A 16,218-nucleotide genomic window follows, 5' to 3' on the forward strand; every position below is an offset into this window, starting at 1 on the left:
CTCGTTAGAGGGGAAAAAAAATGGCGCCTCGGTGCAGCTAATCTTGACGATTCATCAGCACTGCGCTGAGGCTGTGAGTGAGGTATGGCATGTTGTTGCACCAGGCCACTGCCATACTCCGACAAAATACTGTGCTGCAGAGACATCTATATAAGCCTCGAGCATTTATTCTCCTCTTTTATTCTCCCATGAAGAACTACTGACCCCCCTTATGAATAAATTAATCATACAGTCAGGGTCCCAGGAACAGACGCTATCTGGAAACACACATCACGGTGTTCAGCATGCATTAAGAGGCGAAACACAAAGCTGATCCATGAAGCAAACTGTGTGGAGTCCAAGGGCTCCAGGCCTGGTTTGTTTTTAACGCTCTAATGAGGCAGGACGGAGCTACTGCATGTTATCATCTCTCATGCCTCTACATTACACACTGGGAAATAACATACAGTGTCAACATCTCAATTCATTTACAAGCGATTGCAGTGCAAATCAATGCACATGTTAACATGTCGTGCCACGGCGAGCAGCGGAGTCGGTGAGAGAGAGTGATAGCTTGATGTGATATCAGTCAAGGATGTCACGATGACATCTAAAACTGCACAGAATGCAAACACAGCATCAGATTTTGTCAGCCTCATCTACAGTCATGTCAGCCACCACAAAAAAAAAAAAAAAAAAAGAGTCCGTTAGAAACTTCCAGGAATTTGAGGGTCACTATGCAGCGCAGGTAATCTAATCAGTAAACAGAGACTAATTAGGCAGTAAAACAGATGTGCACACAAATATACATATGCTTACACATGCAAACACACTCTCAGCTACCCACACACACACACACACACACACACACACACACACAGAAATATGTATAGAGCCAGGCAGAAAAACTGACTTCAATTTAAGTGTATATGACAATAGAGTGTGTAGCTCATGTGGGGTCATAAACTTTGGAGAAAATACACACTGTTCTGCCGGAGAAATTCTTTACCCTCTAAGGATGATGACCTAACAGACTATGTTGACAAAAGCAATTTGAATTTGACTCTTTCGGTTTCACATCTTTCACCTCTTCCACCTCCAACTGTCATGGTCACTGTGGTCAGTTTTTCCGGATTATCTGATTGGAACTGCATCGGCAAAACAAAAAAAGAGAAAGCGTGCATGCAGTGCAGAGTCTGCAGAGCTGCAGATGGATGTGGTGTGACACCGTCTGGAGCTCTTGATAGACCCTCAGCGCTTCAGCACCGTTCTGCAGAGTGCATGCATAATAATCCATAGCACCGGTGTGTTAGTGTGTGATGAATGTTTGATGTGTTTGGTTTACGACAGCTTGGCATGGGGAGGACGGGGGAGGCAGAGGTAACTGGGATTTCTGCATGCTTAATGGAAGCTCTTTAAAAAGGCAGATAGGTGTGTTTTGACAGCAGAGAGAGGGCATGAATCATCATTCAGCAGTAGGAGCTGCACATCCAGCAAGTTACTGACAGGGTTGGGAGGGTCATGAAAATAAAATAAATGCCCCAACATCGCTCAATTCTTCCACAGCACATGATGAAATGCCAGTCGGCTGAACAACCTAGCGGATGGTTATCTCTCTTTCTTGTATGAATTATAGCGCTGAAAAGCTTCAAACTGGCCTTGTTAACACTAAAACCCCAAAGCAGGTTATTTTTATGTGTTTATTCAACCCCACTAGACCCCCATTCCACAACTTTTTTCTATAATGCTATTGGTGGAATGGTGGATTTTAAAAAGTTTAACGAAAAAAAGCAATAACTTTAAGTCAAAGAGCACAGAGGTAATAATCATTTTTATTGATGTTAAGGCCACTGACTTTCCTCAAAGTAATTTAGTAACACTTTACAATAAGAGTACGACAATTAACGTTAGCTAACGTTAGTTAATGCCGTAATGGTTAATTAACTGTTAGTTAATGATTATTATGGCATTTACTAATGTTAATAATATCTACAATAAGCCTTAAATAACATATAAATTAATACCTTAGCATGAACAGCATTAGTACATGATTCTTAGACACATTAGTTAACGGTTAGTAACTGTTACTTAATGTTTATTACCTGTTACTTAATGTTTATTACAGCATTAACTAACATTAATTGTTGTACTCTTATTGTAAAGTGTTACCAGTAATTTTTATGCAATACATGATACTGAAGACAAATACATCACTGATATGATCATTCAGATTGATGTGGAACATCTTGGCAGCTGTGGTGTGACGAAAACCAAACCTTTCGATGCGTCACGTTGTACTGAAACCATTTGTTTGGTTGCCACAAAACAAATGAAACTAACTGCTGATGCGGCTGTTTTTTCCTAATTAGAAGACATTTGATCTAACATGACGGTTTAACTGGATGGCTAAAAGAAAACCATATTCAGACTCTCAGATTGAATATCTGAGTTTTGGTTCCTCTGAACTGTTGCCCTGAGAGAGAAGAGCATCATTGCTGTGTTTGGTGAGGTGGAGGTCTGAAATTAAAACCTACCTCACCCTTAACACCACTACACCCAGTTACCTCAGCAACATTTTGAGATGATTTGCGTGTCCATTTAGTCATTAGCTTTTGCTTGTTGCCAAACTTTGTCCCTCGGGAAACTCATCAGCGCCTCCAGATCATGTTGTTTTAGAGAGATATGGCTTCTCAGGGAGGGGAATGTCATTTTTTGTCACGTTTACCTGACACAGCCTATAATCCTCACACTAGGCCGATGAAGGCAGAAGCTACTCACCAATCTGTATCATGTAACGCACATTTATCACAGATGATATTCAATCAAGGAAATTTCCAGAGAAAACCAGGTCAGATTAGGCCTTACAGTAAATTTCACATGAAACATCAGATCATAGAAACTAGTTCGGTGAAGAGAAACCACACATTCGCGCACACTGTGAGAAAGTTACTGAGCATGATAGACTAAAAGATCAGATGTACCAGAAGTGCTGCTCTTGAACCACATTTTTCATATTTGCATAATGTAAAATTGATTTCTCATACGATTTGGTGTCCTGTTCTTCTCATAAGGGATGATCTGGGTTTTAGAAAGTAACACAAAAGTCAGATCATCAGTAATCTAATGACTTTTGGAGTAACTTACCCAACACTCAAGACTGACTGAACTGACCCAACACTGAGAATGGGCATATTAATATATTTAAAATGTGTAAAATGTGTTTCTACTTTACTAGCTCTTGACAGGGTTAACTTCAGCCGCTTGTCAGGAGACATTTTTTCAGTATTTGTCAAAAGATGTGTTTGTGCAGGGGGTTGAATAAGTCACTGCCACCAAAATTATAACTTTTGGGTGGTGCTGTTCTTGTGACAGGCTGTCAGCAGACAGCCTTCAGTGGGTGATGTGTGTGTGTGTGTGTGTGTGTGTGTGTGTGTGTGTGTGTGTGTGTGTGTGTGTGTGTTGACATGTTGATGGAGGTCAATGTCTCCTGCTGTGTACACAGCATCTGGAGGCCCATGTCCAGCCCCTCTGGGCCAAAAACACACTGACATCAGCAGTCCCTTCGGTGACGCAGGTGGACTTGTTGTTTTTCAGCTCCCACTGAGACTCACCACTGACACCACAGACAACTGAAAAGAAAGCTGCCATTCACTGACAGGTAACGCAGGCAAAATGGCCCACTGGAAGATATTAATCTGAGGCTGTGAACAAGTCTGACTTTGTCCGTCCTGTTGCAGGTCTGGGCTCAGCTGCACTCAATGTTCAAGACAAATAAGTCCACAAATATTTGTCATCGGTGTAATTACTGAACTTATTTGTGTACCACTGAGTTTCTGGAGGTTATCCAGTTAAGTGTAACTCACTCAAATACGCTGTGACACATATATCAAAATATTGTACTGGCAGTGCGCTGGAAAAATAGACAAAAGTCACCTGACAAAAGCCAAGATAGGTCGAAACACTATTTAAATAATAATATAATATAATATAATAAAATATAATATAATATAATATGATAATGAACTTTCAGTGGAACAGACCTTTAAAAACTACTGATGGCTTTCGGATCAGGTAATGATCTTCGATTGCCAGAAATAAAAAGTCAGTCAACAGCAAATGCATTTTCACATGCAAGAGTGGCCTCAACATAAAATATTTTCTTTACAATATCATAGGTAATATTCACTGACTAATTGTTTCAAGTGTCTTTCTGCCATATTATATCAGGTAATAAGATTGCATTCTCTTGTTGCATGAAGATGTATTTTTAGTTTGCGACATGTATTTTATATCTTGGATGGAGAGAACTATTCTAAGGCTAATATACAGAACATGAGGCTCAGAAAACAGACTTAGTCGTATTTCTCAGTTGTGGGTGTAGTTTCTTTTGCTGTGCATGGTGACTCTTAGCGCATTTACTCTGCCAGCTCATGAGTTTTGGGCAGGAAAAAAAAAAATCTCTTGTTTGAGAATTCACATATGTTATGCACAGCTCAGTCTGTACTTGAGATTACAAATTTCTCCAAAGACTAGCGGGAGAGTGAGCAGGGACTTGCAATAGTTATATCATTATTTTCCCGGAATAGGGGTACATGTTGTGGTTCAAGACGGATAGTGGATCAGTGAAGTGAAGCTCATTTGGATGCAAAAGCCACACTATACATTCCCAAGTCGATTTATGATTCATTGACAATGATTCTGAATAAAGGGTGTTTGGATTGAGACTGCAGGCATAACATATTCATTTTTACAATGGATTTCCCCTGTAACAGCTGTACTACACTATATGCTGTGTTTACTGACTGAGGGTTAAGAGGTTTAAAATCATGGAGCAACACTCCGGGATTTTTTTTTTAAATTCACATAACTCATCTCTGCACTCTCTTGACTCCGTTTTCATACTCATTTATCATATCTTTAATCTGAGCTGTGACAAACAGTATAAAGAGACTGTAACGTGCACATGATAAAAAAAGACAAAAGCCTCCACTCTCAACGTGAGCAGAGAACCAGAATGTACAGATCATTTGTTTGTGGCTACATAAAGGTTGTCATGTAGACGCTTTGCTACCCAAAGCCCATGGCAAAGGCACGGCTGTAACACTTTCCAGTTGAGCAGTTGTTGCGATAAAGCGTGTGTAGCTTGTGCTCTGTACTGTGATAATAGGCTGTGTTGGGGAGCAAGAGGAACTACACTTGACCCTCGACCCACACATTTTGACGAGGGGGGGGGGGCGTATTTTTAGTGCCTCGCCAACGTGGGTATGAACAAACACAAAATGGCTCGATACTCTTATCTCCTCCAGGGTTTACAAAGCAGTTCAGAGAAAAGCAAAACCTTGTTATGCTCTTTTATCTTGTCGATCCTCTACCACACCTCTGCTACCATCGATTCCTCTGTGATGTATCTTTTCACTGCCATTTCCAGTTGCATCTACACCTCTACATGGATACGTCTTTGCATGCACTGAAGAGGAATCTTTTCTCCTTACAGAAAAAGGCTTAACTTCCCCTCTGAGTGACAGTGAAGCCAGAGATTCCAGCTGCCTTCAAAACTCTAAAGCCTGGTCCACCATTTGACCAGCGATGACCTCTGAAGAATAACATCCACATCGCCCCTATCCAGTTGACACTGGTGTATGTAGGTGGTTCATTAGCGAGTAATCACATAAGCCATGCTGAGACTGATAGTATAATTAATCTTGAAGCAGTGCAGCGGGGTCGAAGTCGCACAAAGGATGTGCTTCCATCATCGTAGCACGCTGACTTCACTGAGGCCCACATTATTTATCTGTGTCCACATTGATAATCCCACTCATGACCTTTAGAGAAAACAGCTATCTCAGTGCATCCACGGCACCCTGAGCTCTAATAAAATGTAATGGGCAGGCTGAATGCCTCGAGAGAGTGCTAGTTATCACATACCGGAGTTTCTTAGAAGTTAAATAACTGAGGTAAGCTTTAACATATGAGAGGGAGTACTAAACTCCGGCTATTAGAACACATCTGCTAAGGTCAAAGATCAAAGATTGCTGGCTTTGTACACACCATGCTCGCGTTGCAAAATCAAAGGGTGTAGGCAGCTGAATATATGGGACTGAAAAATATGATTTGAACAAAATCTATCATGCAAAAAAAAAAAAAAAAGAAAATCCTAAACATTTGGGTCAGATGATCCACGCAAAATTTCAACATGAGCCCGGTGTTTTTTATCTGCAAAAGAGAAAAAAATTCAAATTGTATTGTATGTAAAACTGCTGTTAGATCATTGATGTACTGTGTGCTGCAGAGCCAGGTGCTCATGTTGATTAAATGGCACATAGTAACATCTGCCAAGATATGGTCACAACTACTAAAATCTCTGTTACAACTGTTCTATCATCGGTAATACTATTCTCCAAGATTCGAGTGGTTTAAAAACACTGAAAGATGGCAGATACTAATTTAAAATAATGAATGAATGAAGTGCTTTATCCCAGGTTCGTTCAGCACCAACCCGCTCAAACAACTATCTCTGAATCCCAGCCATGCTCTCATCCTCCAATCATTCCTTCTGGGACTTTGTTGAACTGATTGACTTCAGGACAGGAAGGATATGATTTAAGTGCTTCACTGTCTGGATGACACCCAAAAGGCCATGTGATGAATCTTCATGCTGAGAGGCAGAAACGGCAGAAAACCCCCCCAAAGAACCAGGAATCAAAAAAAAAAGATGCACTGGGTTTTGCTTTCCCATCAGGGTTTCTTTAGCCTGCTGCTGCTCTGCTTTTGCTTTGCGATAATAGCTTTCTTATGTTTGTGTGTGTATGACAGCAGGAAGAGGGATGATGCAGATGATCTCTGGTTGTTGCGCGAAACACACACACTAACACACAGACACACACAGACACACTTTAACTCAAATATACTATGCATGTTGATATAAAAATGATGTAAATGTGTAGTGGAATTTCAAATGGGTTACAACAATGGCAAAAAAAAGTTAGCATATTCAGTGTTAAATATCTTGTTTTTTGTTAACAAAAGTGAAAAATCTTCCAGTGGGATGAGATAATCCCATTTGTTCCCCTTGCTAATCAATTTGTTCCCAGATTTTTCTTGAATCGAGGGTCATTTTCTTGCTGATCTGCCTTACCCTGCCTTGTTTCCACATGACTGTACTGAAACAAGTGAAACTGCATTGGAAACATGTGGGATGATGTCATCCCACTGGCAGATTTTTTCCACTTGTTTTTAAGAAAAAAATGAGGTTTTACACTGAATATGAGACCAAATGATTTGTTAAGTTGGACATCTTTTGCAGTTTAGTGTTGATCCACTTTCCTTGCTGCAGACACGGTTCAGCATCCCCACAACGAGGTGACACAAGACTCTCTTGGCATGTCAGACACATTAATCACGCCTTTTTCCCATTGCCGGGCAGGCACCATCATAACATAATCTGGATTTTGTTCACAGGGGCAGGAAGGTAAATTGTTGGCAGCCGTCCAGTCACAGTAAGTGATGGAATCCGCTGCACTTCAAATCTGATTCTGCTCGTGGCACTGGAGTGGAGAACACGGAGGCAACAGAGGGTACACAGCACGCAGAGGCCCACATCAGGACAAAGCTCAGATGGGGCGAGGAGGGGAATTGTTCCCAGGAAACACATCGCAAGTACACACGCACTTGTAAACGAAGAAACACAAGAACACACTGCACCCTGTACTGCAGCCTGTCAGCAAAATTAAGACAAAAGGACCTATAGCCACGGCTGAATACATGCAAACAACAAATTAATGAGCCTCTTGTGAGCCTCTTGTGAGCCTCTTGTTGACAATATGTCTCAATAAAAATGGCACAAATGCTCTAAATATGGAGAAAGTATATTTGGTTTCAGCTAAAAATACTCTCGATGTAATTTTGTTTGTTGTATTGTGTGTGCATGTATGTGTGTGTGTGTGTGTGTGTGTGTGTCCCCGCCAACGGTATTCTGTTGCTATAGCAAGTGTATCCTTTTATTGCCCGGCAAAAAAAACAAATAAGTACTTTAACTTTTCTCAGGAGGTAACGAGCTCAGTTTGAAGAGGTTTCATTAAGCCAACTGACAGTCGCCCTGCTTCTTGCACACTGTTGCGTGTACTTGGGAAGATTTAATAAACTCTCAACTTATCCGTTTAACCCAGCACGTGCCTGAAGGGTTGGCAGCACAATCACCCGTCACACAGAGGCCAGCAGCAACATGGGAGTCGATCTCGATTCAATAAAGCCGCGGGTAAATGTTTCCTACCACCAACAGGAAGGGATAGGTTCTGAGCCTTCCTGTTCAATTGTGTATATAAACACTGTGTACGTGTGTTTGCGTGTGTGTTTGTGTGTGTGTGTGTGTGTGTGAGAGAGAGAGAGTTATGTGGGGAAGGCAAGAGATGTGCATCTTATGAAATCATTTAGCCTACTAATATGTCTTAAAATTCGATTTTTCTTAAACCAAGCATAAAAAAGCCTGGCAGTTGCACCTGTTTCTGATGCAAATTGCAAATGGCAAATGCAAGAATGTCACCGGGTGAGATTGTTAGTAGTAATGGAGTGAGGCGCTTTGTTTTAAGTCACTAAGTCATTGTCACTACCTTAAAGCAAAATACTGAGTAAAGCCAATTAGGGAGTTTGTTTGTTTGTGTAGTAGTACGTGTATGTGTATGCAGATGTGTGAATACGCATAAAGTTCATTTTTTACTTCATGCAATTGTCTGTAACACTGCTTATGTTTTTAAATTGTGTGTATATGCATAGTTTAGCTATTGCAACTGTTCTTGAATGTTGCTGAAGACATTGCCAAGGCCAGTGATAGTGAACTTCTACAGCACCATCTCTGAGTCCATCCTCACGTCCTCCATCACCATTTGGTATGCTGCAGCCACCGCCAAGGATGAGGGCAGACTGCAGCGTATCGTTCGCTCTGCTGGGAGGGTGATTAGCTGCAACCTGCCGTCCCCCCAGGACCTGCACACCTCCGGGACACTGAGGCAAGCTGGAAAGATCATGGCTGACCCTTCCCTCCCGGGCCAGGGTCTCTTCTAAACACTATAGAACGCTATAAAAACCAGAACCTCACACCACAAGAACGGCTTCTTCCCTACAGCACTGAGCCTTTCCAACAAGCCCCCAGACACTCATACATACTGACACTGCCCCAGCCTGTTTTGACCCTCTCTCCACACCATGGCACAACATATACACATACACTCATATGCATAAGCACAGTACCTGTCTAACTGTGCCCTCTACACATGGACACTTTGCATACAGCCTGCACTACCCTGTAAATAACTTCTTATTTAAAATTCTCATTTACCATTTTGTAAATAGAATACTTGCCATATTTCCAGTGTTTACCTATTAATACTTTACTATTTACTCTTACTTTCTCCCTCTTGCACCAACATACCAAGACGAATTCCTTGTATTTTTACATGGAAATAAATATGATTCTGATTCTGCTTCAGTCCCTGTTGTCAGATTTTTTTTTTCACTTGTTTCAGTACAAGCAATATTGTAAGGCTCAACACGATTAAATGACTTGATTTGATGGACATTTATTGTAGAGTCTTTTCATGTGTGCTCTTGTTCATGTGTGTTTGTGGGTGAGGTGAGCGTTTGGCTGACTGGAGCCCGGCAGCAGCATCCAGACAGACCCTTATCTGCCCACTGTGGAAATCCAAGCTGACAGCCTATTGTAGTAGAGGCTATTCTTAGCCCCCCTGGGTCCATCATGGGGCTCCGGAGCCCACAGAGCCGCGTGGGCCCTGGCCTGGCACGTTCTTGATGGGTGCTGACACCCTCGCTCCTCCTCACACCTGTCCTCAGCTCCAGCACAGGCTGCCACCCAGCTGAGGCTCATCTGATTAACTGTGTTTCTGTCCCTCTATGACCGTGTTTAAGTTCCTGTTTCTGTCTGAGCTTCTCTCTGCCTCTCATCTCGTTGCACATCTCATCCTCAGGAAACCACAAAAAACGCAGATATAATGAGTAACACTGTCCTCTCTCTTCTTGTCTCAAGCAACTTCCTCTCACCTCGCTTTAACCCCAATCCGGCAGCTCACACACTCACAGCCGTGCAACCAGAAAATAATGCATGCAAGTTTAACGTTTGTTTTCTCTTTTCAGCATTACATATTTGCAAGGTTCCAAGAGATTTTCAATTTTCTGATTAAGATTCAGATTCAGATTTATCTTCTCTAGACCACACATCATGGTATGGAGTAACATAAAACAAAACGGCAGTACAATAGTATATGACCAGAATCTATCTTTAACACAAACTATGTCATTTAAAGGTGCAAAACATTACCTAGTTTACATACTATCCAAGGTTCAGCTGTTTGCAATAAAGATTTGAGTTTAAACATACAACAGACGGATGGTTTTTGGCAGGTTCTTTTCTCTACAATGTTTGTGTTTTTACATTCAAAGAAAACATGATATTCATCCTCCAGACAGTTGCCATGACATAAATTACAAAACCTTTTATTCCTTTCCAAAACTTTGTATCTTCCTGCTATTTTGGGAATTCTGTTATCAGAAACTTGAAAATTACAAATAGCCTGGCCATACCTCCTGTTTTCACAACAGTACACACTTTTCAAACCTAAAGTTATCTTTAAATTCACCATATAAATCAGATGGTGACAAATTCTGGAGCTCATCATACCATTTCTGCAAAAAATGGATTTTTTAACCACTGCTCAACTGCAAGCTCCAGCCATTTGATATGAGCACACCTCTGATGCAACCAAAGGTAGGAGAAACCACATCCATCTAGTGTTTGCTGAACAAATGTCATCGATGGTGATACATAATGTTCCAGAGATACACAAAATGAGTAAACAATCATACAGTGACCAGCTGGGTTTTATTTCCTTCTCTTTCAACAAACTTCCCCAATAACCAATAAATCTCTTTTTAATACCAAAACATAGTGGTTATCTTCCTAACTCCCCATATGTCTTATTACAAGCTGTCATTTTAATTGTATATGTATGCAGTAATATAATTATCATTGTGTATTTTTTAGGAATTTCAGATGTAACCTCACTTAAATGTTGGTCTTCTCAAATCCCAATACTTCACATGCATACAACATAACTGGTGTGACAAGCCGTCAAAAAGCTCTAATATCTATTGGTAAATCAAACTTCCTACATCTGCATAGTAAAGCAGACACAGCTCTGGGGGCCAGTTCATCTATGGCAATTTTAAACGAACCACTGTAATAAAATACAGTACCCAGGTATTTCAAATTATGTGCAGTGTCTAGCTGCTCACCATCACAGAAGAACTGGCACTTCTTAACACCAGTGTTGCGATGGCCAACTTCCATTTCCTACAAAAATAACACATTTGATCCATCGCTTTTCTGAACTCCTTCTTTTGTTGTAGCCATAATCATGGTGTCATTTACATACATTAATACCATGAATGTAATCTAACTATCTATTATAGTGTCACAACATCTAACCGGCTCGCATCAAATGTTCCCCAAGATCATTTATAAAAAAAAGCAAATAATAGTGGGGAGACATTTTCACCCTGCCTGACCCCAGTCAAGCTAACAGAAAATTCAGAATTGGCTCTTTTAACAAAAACACAGGACTTTATAAGTTCACCACAACATTGAACATTGACGTTTTAATCCAAAGCGACGTACATATGAGATTTTTATACACCACCAGCAAAGACCTATTCAGGAGAGAACAACGACATCAAGTGCCACAAAGCTCTGGTTCTGGTCCAAAGGAGAGAGGAGCTGCAAGGTAGTGCAAAGGGGGAGTGCACTGAGTGTTTTTGATATACGCAATCTGTTAGGTGAGAAGGTGTTCCCTTAAAGAGGTGGGTTTTTAGCCTTTTCTTAAAGCCCGAGAAGGCCCCTGCAGATCAAATGGAGTGTGGTCGCTCCCTCCACCACCGAGGAACCACAGAAGAGAAGAGTCTAGAAATGAGAGTCTCTTCTCAAAGCAAAACAACCATGTTTAAGTACAAATATGTGATAAACCATAGAGTACACTTTTCAAAAATCTGCATGGTTTTCCATAAAAATGCTACTGTCTTTGCAGAAGTTATGCAACCTTACATTTTGCACATTAGTAAAAAAAATCTTGCCAAACAACTCAAAAGTGTAACAGTTCTTCGATATCCCCATTCCTCTTAAAGACTGGGACAATAAGACCGGCAACCCAATTTTTAGGGATTATCCCCAACATCAGGATTGTGCTGAACAGTTTTACATAAGCAGGTAAGAAGGTGCAAGCTGTGCCCTTAATGTATTCATTCCAAATATTAACTATACCTGCAGCCTTACTGCTCTTACACCTATCCATACTTATCCATACTTATCATGATCAATATCACATTCTGTACTTTTTCATATTTTTCCAGACAGCGTTGGAACCCTGTATTTGATAACTTACAGTAAAACACTGAAAATCTGAGTCTAAAACTGCAAGGGAAGCCTCAGATACATACAATCTAACAGTGGCCGTAAGCTATGAAGATGCACGGCCAATCCCAGAGAGTCCAATTAGGTTCACGCTCTGTCGTTTTTTTGACCACCACCTTGATTTATCCGTGACTGAACATTTCTCCAGCAGCCACAGTTCCCGCAGCGGGCTGAATGTTTACAGGCAGGATAACTCTCGTCTTGGCAGCTTTGGGATCCACAACTCAAATCAGCATGTTGCCGATTACGGTACAGGACAGGCAAATGTTTGTGAATGAGGAAAGCCTGAAATGCCTTGCAGACACCAGTCCTACTGGACCGATGTCATCAGTTTGATCTGGAACTGAATGCATGATTTTGCCTCAATGCTGACAACAGTGACTCTGAGTTGGGTTATAACAAACTGCTGCGAACACACCCTCCCTCGCCCCGTCATCAGGTATGCCATATGTGCATGAGTCAGTTTTAGCTGTCTTGTAATTATTCATCTGCATCTTCTTGCGCTGAGCTAATTGAATCCCAGCTCACTTTGGAACCACAAAGCCCCGTCCTAACAAGACAAATCTGCTGCAGGTAATAAAACCCTCACAGTGGTGACTTACATGATGTAGGTGAAGAGAAAATAAAGCTTCTGGTGTGTTTTTGTATAGAGACATTTCCCTCAAGCATCACTTAGCCCCCAGCTTCCTGTCACAGCAGTACACACTGTCTCTGTGACATGAGTCAGGCCCTAATGACAAATTTGAGCTACAGCTAGAAAATAGCCCCCTTCACAGAGACGCCATTGGCCGGCACGGATATATTTTCACATTGCAGAGCTGAATTTTCAGGAATGATGCTGCTGAAAATGAAACTGATGCTGCTTTCCCAAAGCCAGGACGTTACACTTGAGGACGGAGAGATCAGCTTTGACTTGGCAGTAGCTTCTTTCCCACATACATATCCAAACCCTTCTTTTGACAATCTTTACACCAAAATAAATAAATAAATAAAATATATCTGGAAGCTCAAAAGTCTCATTTAGCATACAGTTACACTCTCAGGGTGGTGACATCCACAAGACACAGCTTTCAGCTCTTGCCTCTTGAGGCCACATTACAGTCTGAGTCATTTAGCCTGTACGATTTTTTTTTTTTTTTTAATGTAAATGAGCTGTATGCATAAGAGGGTCAACTATGTAAGCTATTAAAGAATACAATATATAACTCTGAATTACCATTCAATATTTGCATCCACAGGATTAATATAACTCCATGAAGCCATGAAACGTCACCCTGCCGACTGTAATGGTGCTTAGAGGACAGAAGATTACTCCATGCATCACAAAACTGTGCTAATGTGTGTTTTGTATTCACTGAAGTATCTGTACAGGCTGGACTGCTAATGTTTGTAAATTGCCTCTAAAGACAACATACAGCATTGCATCACTAATTCATAGAGCGCACCTGTATGCATAAGGGCAAGGACAAGGCATCTCTTATATCACAGCAACAGATGTGCCGTGGCAGCAATGAATATATTTGTTTACTTACTGTGCATTGGGTTTACCTTAAATAGATGCCTAATTAGCAGCACTTTATGTAATTGAATACCACATGCGCTGGGGACATTTATGGTGGTGTCTTCTCAGGGTATTTCGTGATCCACTCCAAGTGGGCCTGATGAGGACAAAATCACTTTTGGGCAATTAACTCCCCAAGCAACTAATTCTTGATGTGTTTGGTGTAAAAGCAGACAAACAAGGAGGCACTAATGCAGAATGAAACGCATCTTGCCATCAGCCTTGTGGCATTAGGGAACACACTGGATGCATGTAGCTAATCTAATGTCTTGTTTTAAAATGTAAAATCTTAGTGTTATGTAAGATAGTATAAATCAGAGTTTCTATATGGAATGAATCTTTCATGGCCTACATGCATCTTGGAATGGTGATGTTGGACCTGGACCAGCGGTTAGGGTCTTGCAGATCTCTTAATTCTGCTCAAACAATTTCAATGAATTATTCAAATAAGTGTTCCTTCAGCACAGGTCTTTATACTCCACAGAAAAAAAACAAGCCGATGAGCATCAATATCAGAGGGAAGTCCACGTTGTTTTTGCTTTGGTCTCAAGTGGGAGCCCATTGTTCTGGTCTTTGTCTCTGTCTTGACTTTGTTTGGACTCAGCTAACATGATCCGGTCTCAAACGACAATATATCCATCACCTTTCCATAGCTGACTTCACCCTTTAGAACAAGTACCGTGCTTGTGCATTGTATAAATGTGCATTTATTCATGTTGTGCAGCATGTGCATGTAATTTTTTTTAAAGAGAAAGAAAAATACTTTCTCAGAACAGCGCAGTTCACTTCGAGTGCCATTTTGCAGGTGTGTTTCTGCCCCATTCAATAAAGCCCGAGGCCTCCGAGTCAGACATCAGGTAGACTGAAATGGATCCTTTGTGATAAAAATAAAATATTGCTCCTTCAAAGTGCTACTGCAATTATTCCATTCACTGATGAAATGACAGACCAAAAAAAATTAATCAATGACTGTGATCATCGATTGAATGTTTCAGTCATTTATCAAGTACCAAATATTTGCAGATTACACCATTGCCAAGATTACAAAGACTGTTAGTATCAAAATTAATGCTTTAGGGAGGTTTTTTTTTTTTTTTTGGCTTCTGGTCAGACTAAGGAGGTAATTTTAAGGCGTCTTAGGGCTCTGGTAACGTACTTAGAGCACTGGTCATTATTTGTGACACTTTCAAATTGAAACGTTATTGATAAATCGAAACTGAAACGTCAATCGACAATCAAAACAACATTTACAGCCCTAATCCTTACATAACTGTTGCTGTTTAGAGTCTATGGACATGCTACTTCAACTTTAATCTCCTGCTGTGTTACCTTATTGCAGCTTGACTACGAGCAGTAATTCAACTTGACAACTAACTTCACCCACTTGGAGCAAAAGCACCCACAGCCGACCAAGTGCAAAACCCAGATAGACGATGGCAAAGATGAACAGGAGCGATAAGTGACACTAAACACACACACAGAGAGAGAGAGAGAGAGAGAGAGAGAGAGAGAGAGAGAGAGAGAGAGAGACTATAATACTCCTTTACACTCCCATAATATTACTTGATGGTGCTGCCTTTATCCCCTATGTTACATTCATATAATATTTTCTATCAGAACTCGCAGTTTAGCTGTGATATTTGTATAATTTCCCCCTGACATTTATTGCAGGATTGGTTTTCTTCGAGTTCAAGATAGTTACTGACAAATTATATAAATATATATTGTTTTTACCATTGACAGTACACGGTTCCGTTGGTCTCCCCAGTCTCCACTTCACCGCTGCTCATCCTCTGAGCGGCATCTGGCAGGCAGTATTTCCTCTCAGCTGAAGTAGGGCGCTGTAATCCAACTTTCAGAATAAATAACGCCTGCCTGGTTATTGCAGCGGCCAAGAAGTCCTCGCAACTGTGGAGAAGTCCTCTGTTGTAGCAGAAAGGTGTTTAAAAAAAAAAAAGAAAAAGAAAAAGAAAGAAAGAAAAGAACAGGCTTTGCGCTGTGTGTTTGTGTGTGAGTGTGTGTGTATGTGTGCGTGTGTGTGTGTGTGTGTACTTGGCACCGGTGGCTGTCTGAGCGCACCGCTGCCTTACTTGCGTTCCTTGTACCCGTGTGACGTCAGGGGGGAGGCAGGGAGGTGGGATGGATGTGGTGGAGGGTAAACCCTGACTGTAATCCCTAAATCACTCTGGCATATTTCAGTGTTATC

At 41.1% G+C, this 16,218-nt stretch overlaps 1 protein-coding gene across 1 annotated transcript in view; it reads right to left on the reverse strand.

The window, feature by feature from the left end:
* Window positions 1–15,969, reverse strand: part of gcgra (glucagon receptor a) — a 48,665-nt gene extending 32,696 nt beyond the window's left edge. Inside the window, exon 1 of the mRNA XM_030059006.1 lies at window positions 15,747–15,969. The gene's annotated coding sequence lies outside the window, so the exon portion shown is untranslated. The remainder of the gene's footprint in view (window positions 1–15,746) is intronic.
* Between the last annotated feature and the right edge of the window lie 249 nt (window positions 15,970–16,218).

Source organism: Myripristis murdjan, chromosome 8 (genome assembly GCF_902150065.1).
Source record: "Myripristis murdjan chromosome 8, fMyrMur1.1, whole genome shotgun sequence".
Taxonomy (NCBI): domain Eukaryota; kingdom Metazoa; phylum Chordata; class Actinopteri; order Holocentriformes; family Holocentridae; genus Myripristis; species Myripristis murdjan.